Source organism: Balaenoptera physalus (genome assembly GCF_965194825.1).
Source record: "Balaenoptera physalus genome assembly, chromosome: 1".
Taxonomy (NCBI): Eukaryota; Metazoa; Chordata; class Mammalia; order Artiodactyla; family Balaenopteridae; genus Balaenoptera; species Balaenoptera physalus.
Genome location: NC_138882.1, coordinates 193,064,942 through 193,081,745, shown reverse-complemented (window position 1 = coordinate 193,081,745; position 16,804 = coordinate 193,064,942). Strand labels below are relative to the sequence as shown.

Genomic DNA, 16,804 nt, shown 5'->3' with positions numbered 1-16,804 from the left:
AGGAAACTGACACACATGGGTTTTTCCATCTCTCTGCTCTTGATCAAATTGCTTTATTCTACCTGGAGAACACCTCCTATTCTCCTATGTCTAAGTGATCCCTACAAGTCCCTCAAGGCTCATCACAACCTCCTCCAGAAAGCCTTCCAGGACTACACCTCCCACTCCTCACTCCTCTCCTCTGTACCCCTTTCACAGCAGCCCTGGATGGCCATCATCTCTTTCCTTATGTTTCTCCCCAGCTAAACCAAGGGATCTTTAGGGACAGGGATTGTCCTTCCTTCCAGTGACATGTGGCTGTGGGTGAACTGATACGTCTTATCTTTCTTATTAAAAGACCCCCCTGCAAGACTCAGAGGTGCAGCCATTCAAGGGACACACAAGGAGATTTCCAGGTGTCAGCACCTCCACTGCTTTGTAAGTACCAGTGGGGTTAGGTTCCCTACAAAGAGCCCACAAGTAGAGGTTAGCTACTCAAAGCCACTGCCCACTGTGAAGACTGGGGTGGGGAAATGCCACCAGACCATGATGAGAACCACAGGAGCCATGGAAAAGCCCCCCAGGGGGCTCCTAAGTGGAGAGTCCAACACTTTGCATGGAGACTTGAGGCTCAGCTCACCAAGGCTCCACTGGAAGCTTCTTCCCGTGCTGGGAATAAATGTCTCTATCAGTGTGGAGGCTGCAGAAAGGGGCGGAAATGACCTTCACCATCATGGTCACTCAACAGGCATTGAATTGGGACTTGGAGGAGTCACTCTGTCCCCAGGTGAGCTTGCTTGGGCGAGCGGGGCCTCAAATGCCCTGCTTCTAAATGAGGGCCTTGAACTTGGTGGTGTCCACATCCTTTCCAACTCTCAAATGAGATGACATTTAATGAGGGCCTCCAGTGGAACAGTGCTGTATTGTTGATGGACTTGGCCAGATGCCAGTGAGACGTGGTCTTGTTTCTTCATGTCCTGGCCGTGGCCTCCACTTGGCAGCTTCCAGACAGCAGAGTGTCCAAATTTTTCGGGTGTGGCTTCCTCTACCAGTAGAGAAGAGATTCTTGTCTGCACTCACCACTGCTCTGCTGCCAGGGTGCCTGCCCTTGCTCTGACCATCATGAATCTTAACTCCATGGGGATGGCCTGGGCAGAAGGAGAATGTCCAGAACACATCAGACTGTGGAACCTGGGATCTCATTAGGTAGGGACTGGGGGCTTGGGTGTTATTAGGTTTGGTTTCCTTGGCCCAGGCAGCCTTCTTCGATGGCTGTTGGGTTCTGAAGATACTTTAGTGATGTTTCGATGCCATCAGTAGCAGATGAGACTCCAACTGGACCTGAATACTTAGGGTGTGGAATTAGAATAAGAATCAGAATTGTAGAAATGGAATAGAATAGGATCCATCAGTCTCTAAGATGACTGTGGTGCAGTAATGACAGTGGTGGAGCATATGGGCTGAGTCACTAGTTCTATTTCTTGCTGGCTGTGTGATCTTGGGTGAGTTATCTCACTTCCCCAGGATTCACTTCCCCGACTGAAATGTGCAGGGAACTATAGTAATTGCCTTATTGGGGGTTGTGGTAGGCCACAAAATGCCCCCTCTCCCCCAAGGTATACATGTCAGAACCCTGTATATTCCTGCATTTGGAAGAAGAGTCTTTGCAGATATAAGTTTAGGATCTTGAGATGAGATCATCCCGGATTATCCCAGTGGGCTCTAAATGCAAAGGTAACTGTCCTTATAAGAGACCCACAGAGGGAGACAGACAGGCACACTGAGAAGGCAGAGACTGGAGTGATGCAGCCAAAAGCCAAGGATGCTGGCAGCCACCGAACTCTGGAAGAGGCAGGAAGTATCCTCCCCCAGAGCCTCTAGAAAAAGTATAGCCCTTTGGATACATTGACTTTGGACTTCTGGGCTCCAGAACTGAGAGCCAATTTGTTTTAAAACATGTTTTTAAAGCCATAAAGTTTTTGGTAATTTGTTACAGTAGCCATAGGAAACTAATACAGGGTTTATGAGGATTAAGTAATTTAATACATGTGAAGTGCTCAGAACAAAGTGAGAGCTCAATATATATCCATAATCATGGCATTAACATAGGTTTCTGCTTTGTTGATCTGTGTCTGCCTGATAAAATGGGCAGTCTCACCCCATGTGAGACTGCACTGTGTGAAGATTTTAGTACTAGTCAGTCATATAATACTAAGCATTTGCTCTCAGAATTTATTTAGATAAAGTGGGTGGAAATCACCCATGGCCTCTCCCTTAGTTTACTAAATAAATATATTGAAAGCCTACTCAATGCCTGACACTGTGTTAATTTAATTTGTGATATATTATTAATTTTCCCACAAGCCCATTCATTAATCCAACGGGTATTTAGTGAGTGTCGACCGTTTGCCAATTATCATTCTAGGTTTTGGAGGTGGAACGGCAAACAAAATACACAAAACTATGCAAAGCTTCCTACCCTCAGGGAGTTAACTTTGTTTTGAGGAGAGAGGCAATAAGCAGCATAAATGAGTAAAATAATAAAATATATTAGATGTGGTAATGAGTGTGGAGAGAATAAACAGAGACATAGGAAAGGCCTCACCAGGAACATGACCACTGACCAACGTGCTGCAAGTGAGAGAGCAAGGCATGAGGACACATCTGAGGGAAAGACCACCCAGACTGAGGGAAACCTGGGGGGAAGCATGGAGAGTGCAAAGGTCAGCGGTGAGGAGGGTGGGTGGAGTCAGATAGGGATGAGGTCAGAAAGGAAGTGGGTAGGCCATTGTGAGTCCTTGGGTTTTGATTCTGAGCTCGTTGGGAACCAGCTGTAGGGTTTGTGCAGAAGGGGAACCCGACCCAACTGTGATTATGAATGTGCGTTCTATTTGGGATGAAACTAGAGGGAAGTGGTGGTTGGAGCAATAACTGAAAAGAGATCACGTGGGTGGTCCGGGGAGATGTGATGGGTGTTTGGCTTCAGGGTAGCATGATGGAACAAGGATGGATCCCTTTATCCTGGGGCTGGGAAGAAGCAGCCAGTGAACAGGAATAAATGGAGGAAGGTGTGGTATGAATGGGCCAACGGACAAGTGTGTTTCTGGGAGAGGCAGAAGACTTACAGGGTAAAAGTCTGCCACAGGTCAAGGAAGGTTAGCCTGGGAACTGACCACTGATCAGTGTCCTGGAGGAGCCTCAGAGACGGACAAGAAGCTGAACACCAACTCCCCTTTTCGGTAACAGCACCTGGATTTTCCTCGCAGGAACCCCAGCTCCCTTAAGACATGAATCTCTGTAGAGCTGTCATGTCAGTCAAGAGCCCCAGTTGTCCTTGGCCAAGGTAGAATGTGGGGCCCAACCTAGACATGCTTTCTCACCTTCTCTCTCCTGGAAATTCTCATCTTCCACTGGCATAAGGTAAACCAAACCACACAACTAAAGGTCATACTTAGTCCCATCAAGAGGCACATGAAACTACTATCCACTTTTCCATCCTTCTATTTCCTTAAGGCCGCCTTAATTCCTGGGTATTCTAAGACTTTCTCCTTGATTCTGTCATCCCATATAATTCTAATGGACTTTCTCTTTGCAGCTCAGACTGCTACTTGGGCAGATGAAGAGACCTCTGGGATTGTCTGTATGCCTCCTGGTCGGTCCACCAAATACAAATGTGGGTTGGGAGTGAGGCCCTGAGATCAGGAATTGCGCCAATGGCTACAGCAAACAGGACAATTCTGGGCAATTTTTGCAGTTTATTCTTCTCAGCAAACCTGAGAAGTCTTTTCACTTTGTCTCAGTATTGACTAAGGAAAAAAAAATTTGAATGCTAAACCACATGTGCGTGCACTGGAGCGTTTACCCTGTCTTGCCCATCCTTCAGGGACAACAGTTTTCTGTGGTGGGTGAATTTATCCAAAGGTGGTTTAAATAGGGCCTGTCATCTACTGTCAGTTTGTCCCGCACTGTAAACCCAAAAAGAAGTTGCCTACCCCGGATTTCTTACTTATGCATGTTCACATATACTCAAAACAATATCTGACTCACACTTTGCTTATTTCTATCTCCTAACAACACATCACAGACACACACACACATACACACACCTGCACGCACAAACCCACGCACATATATACCACTACACACCACACACACCCCTGATTTTTCTGATTATTCACTTACTTTTTGGTTAGTTTTATTGTCTAAAATGTCCCAATTATCCCCTCACTTGATAAGGTTTGAATTCACTTCTAGAGTTGCCAAGTTTGAAAGAAAGAACGCAAGACAAAACTTTTGATTTGGCTCTGTTTCTCTCCTAATTTCATCATGCGTGCTAAATTTTTACTGTTGACATTCTCATTTAGGTTTCTGCTTTGTTGGGATACTTTGGTTTGGCTTTCTAAAAACTATCAGATATTTTATAGACCTTCTAATGGCATGTTTGGTGCAAAATTAATTATCAAAGATGCGCAGAGTTTTAAATTAGATTTTCTCTGTTCTTCAAGGCAAACAACTAGTTCTGTTTTTGTCCTTAATATAAGGTTCTCATTGCTGCCTTTTTTCCTCTACAATGAAATGATAAAACCAATCTTCAACTTATTTTAATGTGCTAATTGGGGGTTATTACACCTCATTTTATTTACATTGAAATAAAAAAGCATCAATTCATTTTCTTTGCACAAACAACTTAGGAAGGATTTTAATTGCCTCCTATACAACACATATTTGTAAAGGGAAATGATATATAAAACTAAAAGCCTGGAAAAAAACTTTGTTTGGGCAATGGGCTAGATTGAATCTATGGTTTTCTAAATAGACACCTAATGCCTTAAATGATTTCCCTTTTGAATGACTGATTCACACAAATGATGCTCCATACTTTGCAAGAAATAAATGCTGGTAGGAGGTAGAAAAATCCAGAAAAAGAAATGAACAGGAGATTATTTCAGAGCATTATGGGCGTCCCACTCAACATTTTAAGTTGTTGTTGTTGTTGTTTTGTAATAGGTGAACACACAATAGTGTAGACTAGTTAGAAGCTGAAATTCAGGGTTAGTGGATCCCACACCCGTGGATATGAGAAGATGCACAAAACCAGTCGTTTATGCTCACCTTTGACCCTCTTCCAGATTCATCCCTGTCAATCTCCCTCTGGTCCTTCAAGTCTCAGAATACTCGTTCAGGGTTTTAAACATGTCATAGCTAATTATCGTGCGGGATGAGAGAGGCAAAGACATATAATCAGAATATTATCAGATAATATTTCTGATTAATAGTTCAAGTCAAGCAAATATTTGTGGGAAACACTCACAAGTCACCGGCTTCTGGAATTACATTTTCTGCCTTTAGGCTTATTCTTCTCACTTTTTGCATCTTTCAGACTCAGAATCTTTATTTACAGAGGCTGGGGGAAGTCCAGCTCCCTCTGCTATGTTTTGCTTGTATGGAAAATGCGGGGAAGTAGCAATGACACACAGACACGGTCTTTGCAGACTCCCTACACCCTCTAGCTCCCTCTCTCCTGTCTTCTAACTCCTGACTACGATGGGCAGTGGATGCTGAGGGGCTGGAGCTGCTAGGGCTCCTACTCCAAGCCAGGGACTGTGCAAGTTACAATATTTCATTCACTCCTCATGACTCATGACCCTATGGGATGCACTTGGGTTTATGACTTTCAAAACCAGTGGATGGCTCCTGACTCCCCTTGAGGAAATGATTGGTCATGAATTTATCAAAGAAAACTTGCAGTGGACTGAGCCAATCAGGCAAGGAAGCCGTGAGTTAACACTGTTGCAATAGGGGTCAAGACTAACACAGTGAGGGAGAGAGATTAAACTCAGTTCAGGATACAACAGGACAGCTGGGGAGGGATTTATAGCCAACAGGAGGGCAAAGGGGTCACTGAATAAAAATAAATTACCTTGAGGGCCTTGATTGGATATTGTCAGGGGAAAGTCTCCCTAAACTGGCTTAGCAGGATTCTTGCTAAAACTAAAGTTTGGTCAAGGAGAAGTCCTTATCACTGTGCAGAGAAATTTAGAAGCTTGTGGGAAGAAAGAGAAGGTTATTGGGAGACATTTTAGCAACATTCTCTGCCTGGCTTAATGAACGAATGAGCAGAGCCTCGTGTGGGAGGAAGCTGGGACATAAACTGACCTCTTCCTGGGGTCACTAGAATATTCTAGCAACAGACAGGCTTGGGCCGACAGCCTTACTCCTTTGGATACTCTTCCCCCTTCTCCCCTATAAGCCTGGAGTCTCCTGAGATTGGGATGCCAAGACCCCAGGGTTCACTCAGCTCCACAGAGGAGGGGCTCTGAGTTCCCACCCACACTTTTCCAAAACCAATCCCCTGCTCACTCTCAAAGGTAAGGAAAAGGTGCCCCCAAGGATGTAAGCATCTTGCCGGGGACCAGCCACAAGGCACTGCCAGGGGTGGGATTTGGACTTGGCCGCGGTTTGGATCCACCTGGTGAGGGATGGATCTGAGCGCAAGCATGGCACCCTACCGGCCCTCGATTCCCGGGATCACCCCATTCTCTCAGCTCCCAGATGTGCACGAAGTATAACTATGGACGTTCTGAAAGCCACCTTAGATGTTGGACCGCAAAGTCTCTGTCTGGATGACTTAAGTTTCCCCTTATCTTTTTGGAGGCTGTGGAACGTTCCACACAGCCGGGACCCTGGATGTCCCGTGCTCGGAGCTGGCATCTGTGTGTTTCATCTCATTTCACAAGCATCCTGACAGAGAGCCTGCAGTGTGTGGATCCCCTCAGGGCTCAGGAGGAGAAGCGGCCGGGTGTCAGGGGAGGAAACAAGCCAGATGGACCAGGAAGGAAGCCAGACAGGAAGATTGACCATAAAGGTAGCTAATCACACCAGGATCTGGTGAAGGCGTGGGAGGGGCCGGCAGCCCATGGTCTGGCTCATAGGCTGTTGCCTCACCTGTGTGATGCTGGATGCTGTTCTCAATCCTATTTTTAGTGCTCTGCAGGAAGAAGCGATTGGTCAGCTTAGAACTTGAGTTTAGAGTTTCTTTTGCTCCCATCCTGGGGGAATTGAAACTGCCATCTCTTCCAGATGGTTGGTCACATCTGGTTGCATCTGACCTCACCCTACCTAGATACACCAATTTCCTATGATTCCCCCGAAGAGCACAAGCTCCCAACCAGAGGGTCCTTTCCTGCCCCAGATGTAGCAGGTTTATGGCACCAAACACCCCCTAACTGGGCCCTGTCTGTCTCCAAGGAGACACCCTCTCCCCAAACATTGAGTTCCAGCTGAGATCCATGAAGCTGTCTTTGATACCATCTAGTTTCACAAACCCCTACAAAGCGTGGCGGAAAATGACACCCCCCAAATATGCCACCTTGTCATAGGGCTCTTTTGAGCTAAAGGCACCCGAGAAAACAGTAGGTGCAAGAAGGTTGCTCTGAACCCCTTTTCTTCCTGAAAGCAGGACATAATACTCCCATGTGGAAGATGTCCTCCCTGTACCAGGAGGAAAGAAACGTTCTTATCCTCAGAGATGGGAGTCAAGGATGAGACAGAAATCTGTACAAACAGCCTTGTTAGCATGACTCCCACTGTCCTGTGGTTTCCCCATGTGTTCCAGTTATTTTCTACAATCGTCCTCTTTATTCAACCTGGTTTGTGGGCACTAAGGTTTTACCTCTTCCGTGGGTCTTCATTTTCCTGTGGGGGCTTCCACGTAAATGTGAAGATCTGCATGCTTTTCTCTTGTTCCTCTGCCTTAGGTCAATTTGGCTCCTAGGCCCAGCAGAGACCAAAGAGAGAGGAGGTAAAGTTTCGCTGACCCTCCACCTTCCTTGGTTTCCCGTGGCATTGAGAGTGTCCCCCCACCCCCCTCTCACACATCCTGGGTTCTTTAACAGATTCAAAGCTGTTTGAAGAGTGATGAGACTCTTACATGGACTGTGTCACCCTTATGGCTGAGCACCTAATGGGTATTTTTTGAAATGTGTTGCCCGAGCCTCACACTCTTGAAGAAAATGCCCCAAAGTGCTAATAAACCCTAGGTTTTCTGATTGTTGTCCTAGGATGCTGTGCTGGAGAGGGGAGGGTGAGCCTTCATCCTTGGTGCAGCTGCTGCACCAAACCTGGGAAAGAATTTGGCTGTAAACTTGGCGAGAGGCTGCTTCCATCTTCTGTGTTCACCAGCAAATAAGGGAGACTCTTTATTAGCAGGGAGCCCTGGCCTCCCTCCCCTAACTTTCGCTGGTTGGGGAGATGGTAGTGCTCAGAGCAGACAGCTGATGGCTGATAGCTGGTGACGGCCACAGATTCTGAAGAGGTAGAAACAACTCGTGATCTCACGTCTCAAACCGTCTCTTCTTCCTCTTCCTTCACTCTGCCCTGCTTGCTCTCAGCGCAAATCCATCCTTCATTGCCTGGACAAGAGATCTTATTCAACACATAATGCATCAGCAGAGGTTACCTTGAGCAAAGACCAGAGACCACTGGCTGCATATCTTCATTTTAAAACCGTAGCCACAGATGCCAGCTGTACTGAGGATGTGATTTCCTCCCCGGGACCCGCAGGAGACAGCCTGCAAGGCAGGACCATTTGCGTTAGCTCAGGGAGCTGGGCATGGGGACAGTTTCCTAAGCAGAAAGAGCTGTGCCTTCCACCAGATGTGGAACTGTCATATTGTTTCTCCCCCCACCCCCTTCATTCCAGGGCCCTTAGGCTATAATTGATTTTTGAATATGGCAATAAATCAAAGCTTTGAGAATTACAGAAGACTTTCCCCTCTCTTCCAAATGGCTCTGCTGGTCGCCTTACTGCCCCTTCCCTTTCACACTGTGTTCTCTAAGCACCGAAAACGTGTGCAGATATCCCAGGAATCAATACCGAGAACAAATCCGTGTTTCAGTCTACAGCATTTGGAGTCGAAAAATAAAAATAAAACCCGAAATAGCATCCATCAATCACCCAATCTGTGTCATCTTGGTTTGGATGGGATGCAGACGTCCCCCTAGATGCTGGGGTGCGGAGTCAAGAATGACTCTCCATTGCAAAGTCAAAGGCTTCACTCCTAGCAAACGCTGTTTATTTCCATTTTTAAGAGACACATTTTGCATATAAAAGCATCCGCCCGCCGCACCATCTCTGCTCACTGTTCTCTCCCGAAAACAGGCCTCTGTAATTGATGAGGAATAATAATCATAAAAAAAAGAGTGGGAGAGGCTGTACATAAAACCCTCTGTGTGGAAGCGAAGGATGAAAACAGAGAACGGCCTCTGGGCTAATCCGTGCACTTTCAAAATTGCTATTTCTTTTGTTTTCTCTCCCGTGTCCCCCCAACCCTCCCAGATTTAAACCTCTCACCTCTGCAGCTTCAAGCACAGAAACAAATATGCTTGATTCTCTTAATGAGAAAGCTCCAGCTGAGGAGCAAGGTGAAGGGAAACAGAAAACTCCAGATTAAACTCCATTAAACCTGAGCAACTCTTGGCTTGTCACCGACTCCTCTTCAAATCTTACCTTCATCTAAAAAGTCTGGGGCGCCAGAGGCAACAGGTAGTCAGTCAGATGGGGACACCCTCTGAGGGAAGTTTGCATTCATTTCAGATGCCAAGGTCTGAATCCTGCTCCCCCACGCCCAAACCCATCTAACAGCTGTGTGATTTGGGCAAGTCATTTTAGCTCCGTGGGCTTCAGTTTCATCTGTAAAATGGGCCTGAAAAAGAGTATCTCTCTAAAAAAATACTTTTGTGTGTGAGGGTAAAAAGAAATGACCCATGTAAATCATTTAGGATCTGTGTTTTATTATTTTAAAAATACCACCAGCCCAGTGGGGTTGTGGGGTTATGAGCTCCAAGGCATCACCGTGACAGACCTGGTCCCTCCTGACCCTCCAGGGAACCACGGCCTTCCGTAGGGTTGGCAAAGTCACCTGAGATAGCAGGGTGACAGTGGTGGACAAGACAGGATGCTCATACACTGTCAATTCGGGAAGCGTGTATTATGGAAATTTGGATGACTATCTAGGGAAGATTCCGAGAAGAGGCAGGTGCCTGATTTGGTCTAATTGAAGAAAGTGTTTTCTAGCTCTGCTTAAACTGCTTTCCCGTGTTTATTTCTAAGCAGTACTTGGAGAAGCTGGGCCTCTCCCTGCATACTTCAGGAGACTCTCTCTTAAAATTGTGAAACAGCTCAAGAAGTTAGTGGGAATAAAAATATCTGGAGATACTCCCAGGTGTGTGCTAAGTCATTGACAGCCCTTGGAAAGTTTCTAGTTTGTGGTTGCCTCCACAAAAAGATCTATTATGATTGCACACCGTGAATTTACTCCTCAGTGTATGGATAGTTCTGGAAGGTTATGGGTCTTAGTGGAAAGGCTGTAAACTCAGATGATGTGGGCACACATCCTGCATCCCATCTTTGCCAAGTAACAGCTGTGGGCCCTTGAGCGCGAGGCTCCCCATCTGCTGTTGGGGACCCACCTGCTTGCTCAGAGAAGTTGAGGATTGCGAGAGAGGATGCTTGGGAATCTGGCCCTCGATGGGTTGGCTGTCACTTCCCTTCCTTCCCTGACATTTGTTTCAAGACACTCCCAGGTGTCCAACCCTCCTGGGCAAGAGAGAACTTTGATGTTAACTCTCAATTACCGACATGATATAATGCAATTAGTTTTCCACTTGCAATGAATTCATTTCATGATTACAAGGCTGCTTAAAACAATGTGCGTATAATGAATGAATCTTCCATTAGCGTGCATGTCTGCTTAGGTGTAAATATTTGAAACACAGCTGTGTGAAATCAAAATTAAATGACATCGTTTTGGTTGAGTTTGGTGTCAGAAATTGGGGGATACTCTCCCTCCACATCCAACAGGGTTTATTGAGGCTCTACTAGGTGTCAGGACCACTTTCCCAGGTGCTGGGGATGCAGGGGCAAATAAAACTGACAGCTCCTTGGTAGCATTGCATGGACGATGCACACATGTGAAGCCTAGTTCTTGACCCACTGTGTGCTCCTTTTCCTAGCGGACAGGGTGGCACCTGACCTCTGCCCCCAACCTCAATCTACCCTCTCCTATCTGGTCTCCATCCTCACTGCACCATCCAAGTGATTTTGGTTGAAGCCACTGGTGATCCTCTTGTCTTAAATGCAAAGCATGTGTCTCAGACTTCATCATACCCACCTTTCTGCATTCTTCACATTAAACCATCACCTTCTCCTCAAACTGACAGCCCCTCTGGGCTCTGGGGTGCCATACTACCAGGTGTTCATCCAGGGGCTCACCCCCTGCCCCCACAGGCACTCTCACCCACACCCGTGGCTTCATCAACACTGCACAGAGGCATCCCCAAGACCTGCATCTGCTCCCACGTCTTCGTTGAGCACCAAAGCCACATGGCCAATCGTCTCCTTGACCAAAAGCCTACAATGCACCACCAAGTCAAAAAGTTAAGAGCCCCGATTTTCCATAACAAAGCCAATCTTACTTATTTGAAAGGTTGGCCCACCATGAACCCAGTAAACAAGCCAGAAATCTAGGAGTCCCTCTGGCTGTCTCTCTCTCCCTCACCCCCATATCTAACCCATCACTGAATCTTCCCAATTTTATCCCCAGATATCTGGCTGTTCATACAGCTTCCTCTGTCTCCAGTGCCTGCACCCCAAAAGCCATTGGTCTCTTTGCAAGTGTGCTTCTCAAATGCTCTTCACCCACTCTTGTCCCCTTCAACCCTTATTATTCTTTTCTTTTTAAGGATAATTACAAAGGGGGCAACTGGATACCCAAGAAATAGACCTTGGCCAGAGTCTCAGAGGGCTTGTCCCTCCCCCATGCCTTCCCCAACCATACCCCTGCTCCTTTTTAACAACAGTTCTCTTGCTTTTATTTATTGCTTTGCCACTTACAAAGGTATCCCCAAACAACAGAGTTTAGATTCTGTCAGCTACTGATCTTACAGAAAAAGAATTAGACTACATGTGTTCTCTGTGACTTGCTTGTGTAGCTTATCATTTATTGGTGAGTGGTTTTAGCGCTGTAACTTATTCATTTCCATTTCAAGTATTCAGCAATTCATTTATCTGATGTACAGCTGATAGACATCTGGGGTGTAGTCAGTTTGTTGCTCTGAAAATTCCCTCTGCAGGTCCCCTGTATAAAATACACAACACTGCAATGGGAAGTGGGAAGTCCTGCAAGTCCTCATCTATCTCATCACCTCCTGTTTTCAGGTCTTTAAGCTTCTACTCTTCTGAGGTATGTGGTGTAGCTCATTATGGTGTTAATTTGAGTTTTCCTAATTAACAATGAGGTTGGGGTATCTTTATATATGTTTATTGACCAATTGGATTTCATCTTTTTTGACATGCTTATGTAATGCCTGTGAGGCTGTATTGTAGATGCTTTTAATTTTCTGTATATTAAGATGTTATAGCATCCTAAAACAAAACAAAAACTTTCTAGCTGGGAAGATACTGCCCCTCTTTGAGCCAGCAGATTCAAAGAGAGGGCAAAGGACCCAGCAGGGAGCAAGCCTTTGATGCGCAAAGTGACTAACCCAGAGCCAGACCTCCTTTATCTGACCCTGCATCCCAGGAGGCAATAGTCCCTTGCCTTAATCATCCAGAGCCAGGTACCATGTAACTAGGGACCACCCCCATAGCCCAAAGCTAGCCAGAATTATTCAAACTAGCCAGTCCTAAGCTGTTCACCTTGCCCCACCTTTTCTGCAGAAGCCCCACTAAAGACTTTGACTAAATGCTCCCCACCCCCACCCTGTTCCTGCCTCCTGACCACTCTGGTGCTTCCCCATGGGGCCCTGCATGGCATGCCAGCTCCTGTGTCTAGGACTCCTAAGTGCAACAAACTTTGTGTTTTCCTGCACCTCTCCTCCACCTTCTCTTGTGGCAACACCTGACTGACCACCCCATAAAAGAATACAGAACAGGGGCTGTGGATGGATCCTGATAGGTTGTCCATCGTCTCTAGGTTGATTCACACAAGTTCTCACTATCATCTGGACACTGGTCCTCTACTGATAAAAGAATCCAGACACCTCTCTTCTGCTTGAGGTAAACATTCCTAATTTTAATGTCATCAAATTTATGGATCCTTTATTTTATAGTTAGTGCTGTCAGCACCTTGTTAAAAAAAAATCCTTTCTCACCCTTCGTGATAATTCTTGGTAAAGGAAATCATCCCTCCTTGCTCTTCAATAGCTTTATCTGTTTTATCCTTCCCTGCATTTGTTGCTTGGCTTTTATGTGTTTCCTTTTTTATGTCTATGTCAATACAACACTATCTTACTCATTTAAAGATTGTTGTGGTAGATTTTTGGAGTAATGGTCCCCAGTAGATCACATCACTTGTGTGTTTCCATCTCACACTGTGACTTGCTCTGGGCAATGGGACATCAGAAAATGGGACAGAGAGACTTGATAAGTGCTCCTTCACTGGGGATTACCCCCTGGAATGCTGCACAAGAATGACCATGGCATGAAAGACCACATGGAGAGAATGGCTGGGCCATGCCAGCCACTGCAGCTGAACCCAGGCACACACTTCCAAATGCAGCCAGTGAGACAAGGCGAGCCTAGCAGAATGTGTGGGTCACTTCACAGAGGGGAAAAAAAGAGTCACTATTGCTTCGGGGTGTTTGGTTATCAGAAATAGATAAGTGAAGCGATGGCCTTGGTAATCTTGGGTCTCTGTGCTTCTATCTGGTCCACAGCTTTCTCTACAGTTCCCACCCTTCCATCCTGGTGTGAACCACTGACATCTCTGCCAGAGCCTCTCACTGGTACCTCTGCGTCCACTTTGCTTCATCCAATCTATCGGAATTCAAACATAGAAAAGTACTCAGAAAAATTTAACAAACTTCTTTGTACTCAGCATATTTTTAAAATGTCATTTGATATTTCAATTCAAATTGTTTTGAATATAAAAACAATAAAGTCCCTTTGAGCCCTTTCCCAATAATACTCCCACCCTTCCTCTCCACAGGAAGCACTCCAGTAGGAACCATTATCCAACTCTTTGTATTGACTAAGATTCTCTCCTTGACCAAACTTTAGGCAGCCTCAAAATTTGTGCCCTATTCTCCACTAGGCCTCATCTTTGGGCCCTGTCTTCAGCCTGCCGAGTCCAGTGTTAGCAAGAATCCTGATAAGTCAGTTAGGTAAGAATGCCTCCACCCCTGATAGCTTATTACCTTGGCCTGCCTTCATCAAGAATCCTGTTAAATCACTTTAGCAAGAATCCCCCCACCTTGATGCCTGCTCTTCATAATTTCCATCCACTGACCCCTGCACCCTGCTTCTTGGCTATAAATCCCCACTTATCTCTTGTATTTTGGGTTGAGTCCGATCTCTCTCTCCTATAGCAATAGTCTTCAACAAAGTCTTCCTTACCATTTTAACAAGTCTCAGAATGAATATTTTTTTAACAGATAGCATCCTTTTGTCAAAGTTTTTATATGCCTACTATGCACACATACACACAAACACACATACCATGTTAATCTATGAAATATTTTTAGCATTGTATGTGTTACATTTCCATAAGGTTAACAATTCTGTACATTCTATTATGCCTTCTAAAATTCAACCTCATATTTTGAGCACTATCAGGCTGATTCAAACAAAACAAAGTCATTTTTCCAAGGACTGAGTAGTATTCCATCGTAAGACTACACCACGATATATTTACACACTCCCCACTTGGTGAACATTCAGTTACTTCATGTTTTTCCCTCTTGTTGACCTTATTGCAAAGGAGATCTTTGTGCACATAACCTGGTGCATGTAAATAAGAGTTTCTAGTGTAGGATATAAAGAGAAAAGCAGCATTTCTGGGATTTAGGGTTACACATCTCACTTCCCTAGGCAATGCCCAATGTTCTTCCAGAGGGGAAGCATCAAGTCACATCCCACCAGCTATGGATGAGTCTCTCAACACCTTTGCCAACACTTGATATTTATATACATTTTAAAATTTTTACTTTATATATATATATATATATATATATATATATATATATATATATATATAATTTTATAAAAATAATTCCCTTTGAGGTTATTTAAGGAAGGGCCTATGAATATAAAATCTCTTCATCTTTATATGTCTGAAATACATGTATGAATGTTCTTATTTAGCTTTCAACCTTGAATCATAACTATCCCAGTATAGAATTCTGGATTGATTATTATTTCCTCTTTGCCTTTTGAAAATCTTTTATCTTTCCAAAGTCTTATGGCATTTATGTGCTCTCATTCTAATTGCCATTCCTTTATAAATAATTTTCTTTTCTTCTTGGAAACTTTTAAAATTCGTTCTCTGGTTTTTCAACCTCCTGCAGTTTTGCTACCCTGTTTCTAGATTTGAGTTTGTTTTTATATTCTATCCCTTCAATATCTAAACTTTTTTTCATGATCTCTCTCTCTCTTTTTTTTAATTAAAGTATAGTTGATTTACAATGTTGTGTTAATTACTGTTGTACAGCAAAGTGATTCAGTTATACGTATATATACATTATTTTTTAAATATTATTTTCCATTATGGTTTATTATAGGATATTGAATATAGTTCTCTGTGTTCCTTGTTGTTCATCCATTTGTGATCTCTTTTTTATCTTCTTTTAGAGTGTCAATTTTTTCCCCTTTATCTCTTCTTTAAGTTTCCATCTCTTTATCCATCTGTGCAACATTTTGGCTGATTTCATTAATGTTCTCTTCAGCTCTATCTAGTTTCTTCAGTCCACCCATTGAATAGATTTTTTCCCACATAATTTTGTTTTCTGGAATTTCTCTCTGGTTATTTTCAGAACTACCTACCCATGTTTTTTACTGTCTGATCTTGCTCACAACTTCTAGCTTTTCCTCTTCATGTCTTACTCTTTTGCTCCCTCATCTATTGTTTCTGTGTTATAGTTTATCTAGTATTTCTTTATATTAGAAGCAGGATAGGGAATTCCCCCATTTCAAATTTTACCACCATTTTGCCTAAACATTTCCAACTTGTTTTTCCCCCAGCAGCAAAAGTGAGCTGTTAAAAATGTAGATCTGCTTAAATGATTTCACTGGAAAATTTTACTAAATATTTTTTAAAAGAACATCAATTATACATAATCTCTTCCAGAAAATATAAGAGGAGGAAACACTTCCCAATTTATTTTATGAAGCTAGTGTTATCCTGATACCAAAACCGAGAAAAAGACAGTATGAAAAAACTCTAATGACAGCAACTACAGACTAATATTCCTCATGGATATAGATTTTTAAAAAAATTCTTAACAAATTATTAGCAAATAGATTTCAGAAACATAGAAATTACACACAATGACCAAGTGGGGCTTATTCCAGGGAAACAAAGTGGTTCAATATTTGAAAATTAATCAATGTAATCCAACATATTATCAGGTTAAAGAAGAAAAATCGCAATAATATATCAATTAATGTAGAAGATACATTTGACAAAATCCAGCACCCATTCATCATGAAAAAAAAAATCTTGGAAAAGGAGACATACAGGGAAACTTCATCAGCTTGATAAAAACATCTGCAAAAATAAATAAATAAATAAACAACTAACATTATACTTAATGGTGAGACACTATACACTTTCCTCCTCAGCATGGGAACACGGCAAGGATGTCTACTCTTATCACTTTTATTCAATATAGTGGAGGATTTCTAGCCAGGGAGGTAAGGCATGTAAAAGAAATTAAAGACATACAGATTGGAAAAGAAGAAATAAAACTGTCCCTCCTTGCAAACGCCATAATTCTCTATGAAGAAAATTCCATGGAATCTCCAAAAAAACTCCTAGAAGTAATAGAT

General features: G+C 43.7%; 1 long non-coding RNA gene across 1 annotated transcript in view; it reads right to left on the bottom strand.

Annotated features, from left to right (window-relative positions):
* LOC309664399 overlaps positions 1-16,804 on the bottom strand; it is a 42,433-nt gene extending 25,629 nt beyond the window's left edge. The window contains exon 1 of the long non-coding RNA XR_014265734.1: positions 1-16,804. This exon is cut by the window's left edge and continues 11,430 nt beyond it. This is a non-coding gene — a long non-coding RNA (uncharacterized lncRNA).